This window comes from Gymnoscopelus braueri, assembly GCF_963280865.1.
Source record: "Gymnoscopelus braueri genome assembly, chromosome: 13".
NCBI classification, from domain to species: Eukaryota; Metazoa; Chordata; class Actinopteri; order Myctophiformes; family Myctophidae; genus Gymnoscopelus; species Gymnoscopelus braueri.
In genome coordinates this window covers 30,962,959-30,965,985 of record NC_137615.1, presented here as the reverse complement: position 1 = coordinate 30,965,985, position 3,027 = coordinate 30,962,959, and the positions used below count along the sequence as shown (strand labels likewise).

At 40.2% G+C, this 3,027-nt stretch overlaps 1 protein-coding gene across 1 annotated transcript in view; it reads right to left on the bottom strand.

Annotated features, from left to right (window-relative positions):
- The window catches only part of emp2 (epithelial membrane protein 2), an 18,975-nt gene extending 16,694 nt beyond the window's left edge, over positions 1–2,281 (bottom strand). Inside the window, exon 1 of the mRNA XM_080446905.1 lies at positions 2,068–2,281. The gene's annotated coding sequence lies outside the window, so the exon portion shown is untranslated. The remainder of the gene's footprint in view (positions 1–2,067) is intronic.
- Positions 2,282–3,027: the final 746 nt, after the last annotated feature.

Here is a 3,027-nt window from a genome sequence, read left to right as displayed (position 1 = left end):
AAGTAAAGATGTAATGACCACTGCAGTCTGTGTGAAGACATGTTCATGTAGTCTGGGGTCACACTGCATAACGTTGGAACTGCTCTCCAAACACAAGAGGGAGCTCTTTTTAGAGGAGAGGGAGGCAACAGTAGCCCTCCATCCACCACCAGACAGACTACTGGGAGTCATTTTGGCATCAAGAGGAGAGGGGTGGTCTGTGTCTGTGACAGTCTGTCTGCTGTGTGTGTGTGTGTGTGTGTGTGTGTGTGTGTGTGTGTGTGTGTGTGTGTGTGTGTGTGTGTGTGTGTGTGTGTGTGTGTGTGTGTGTGTGTGTGTGTGTGTGTGTGTGTGTGTGTGTGTGTGTGTGTGTGCATAAGTCTGATATTCGTTTGTAACAGCATTGCTTGCACCTACCTACCTAATTTCTTAAACACACAGTAAGCTCTTAACGTTAAATTAACTGAGATTGTAAAGTTAGTAGCCTACCGACTGGCCATATAACTTCTGTAACTCTTTCAACTTTTTCCACCCACCGCTGCCGCCACCTTTCTTTTCCATCTCTCTTTTACTTCTGATCCCCGGCGTCAGTGTTGCCAGATTGTGTGAGAGAAATAAGCAACCAGAACTATGAGAACAAGCCCAAAAGAAGCAAGCAACTAGGCCACACAAGTCCTTTAAACCTATATACATTGGCCATTTGAAAATATCTGATCTACAAGCTTGTGGATCTGCTATTTTCACAAACACAAAACTGGTACATGGGTCCCCTAGCTGGCACGGCAGGCTGCACAAAATATTTAATATTAATTTGGGGGTCCTTTTGACATGATTGGTTTAAACAAACCCAAGCCCAAATAAGCAACAACACTTTAGAAACAATCCCAAAAAAACGCAGCCCGCAACTACCAATATTTACAAGCAACTTTACAGAAAGACAAGGCCAAAGTGGCTTATAATAAGCAGACATGGCAACGTTGCCCGGCGTCCCTCGTTGTTAGATGAACGCACAGAATGCTGTCCCACTACAACAGATCTCTGTAACCTGCCTCGCATCATCGGCAGCACGTAGGCTATAATATACTCGTGATGCGCTCACTGTCTGCTTCATATCATTTCTACTAACTAAACCATGACAAAGTCTCTGGTTTTCTGTTCATTCATATTAGCTTCACAGAAGATAATAAGAGGAGTTGTTGAAGGACGCAAACAAACAAACACACACACACACACACACACACACACACACACACACACACACACACACACACACACACACACACACACACACACACATACACTTTCCCTGCCAAGTTGTGCCAACTTCAACCAAAACTTCAGTGGTGGCAAAAAGTAGGCTACTCAGCGTTTTTTACAAACATCAATACTGCAATATAGAAATAGCCTAGGCCTACTCTGTTACAAAAGTCCGGAATTCAAAATGTACTTCGAGTAAAAGTAAAAAGTATTGGAATCAAAATGTACTTAAAGTTCCAAAAGTAAAGTAGGCTACTCATTATGCATAATGTCCCATTTCAAGTTTTCAAATGTATACAAATATTTTGAAAATAGCAGATCTACAAGCTCACAATGCATGACTGTTAAATGTAAATATGTCTGAATTGGTTAATGCATGTTTTGTAATAATAATCAAAAATCTACAAAGTAACTAGTAACTAAAGTTTTCATATAATTGTAGTGGCGTAAAAGTACAATATTTGCCTCTGAGATGTAGTGGAGTAGAAGTAAAAGTATTGGAAATTGGAAATACTCAAGTAAAGTACAAATACCTCATAATTGTACTTAAGTAGCCTACTTGAGTAAATGTACTTAGTTACTTTCCACCACTGCAAAACTTGAACCAATCTGTAGAAATAAAGAGTTATTAAAGCCTACTTTAGAGGACCGACTTACCTCTATCGAAACACCGAGTAGAAGAGTACAAAAACCACAGTCTAGGTAACTTCTAACTCTGTTGCTTGTATAGTTTTGAATTGCTATATATATGCTATATGAATATTAAAATGATGTGAATCTGGTTTCAAGCGGTTTATAGTTTGTAACGGCTTCTGTCTAGTGTCTACTCACCAAGTTTAAATGCGAGTCTGATGCGCGTCTCCGTCCAGATGTGCGCGTAAAAGCGGGGGAGAAAAGAAACAGATATGTGGATTGTGGAGAAAAAGGAGTGATGTGTCTTTAGGCTCTATATGTGACAACACGGTGGCTTAGCGGAATAGTAGTACCAAAAAAAGTTAGAAACGCGCGCTCCCCACTCTGGTTATCGTGGACGTGCACGGCTGGGGCTAGAGCTGGGTGTGGTGTCGAATTTAATATGTTGGTACTACTAGGAGTAGGAGGAGGAGGTGTGTGTGTGTGTGTGTGTGTGTGTGTGTGTGTGTGTGTGTGTGTGTGTGTGTGTGTGTGTGGGGGCAGTGGTGGGAAAAGTACTAAAATGTTTTGCTTAAGTAAAAGTATCAATACTGCAATAGAAGAGAAATACTCTGTTACAAGTAAAAGTCCTCAATTCAAAATACAAAAGTGCTGGCATCAAAATGTATAAGTACCAAATGTAAAAGTAGGTCATTATCCTTGAATGTCCCAAAGTTTTCAAATGTATAAAAATGATTTTAAAATAGCAGATCTACAATCTCACAATGCATGGCGATGCAATGTATTGTGAGCTTATAGATCTACTATTTTCAAATGGTGGAAATCTATATAGGGCTTAAGTGGTTAACGTATGTTTTGTAATAATTATCAAAATCTACAAAGTAGATCTAGTGGAGTAAAAGTAGGCTACTGGAAATCGGAAATACTCAAGTAAAGTACAAATAACTCATAAAATAAAACTTTTAAGCACAGTACTTAAGTAAATGTACTTAGTTACTTTCCACCAATGTGTGTGTGTGTGTGTGTGTGTGTGTGTGTGTGTGTGTGTGTGTGTGTGTGTGTGTGTGTGTGTGTCTGTGTGTGTGTGTGTGTGTGTGTGTGTGTGTGTGTGTGTGTGTGTGTGTGTGTGTGTGTGGAGAGAGAGAGAGCGGGAGGGGA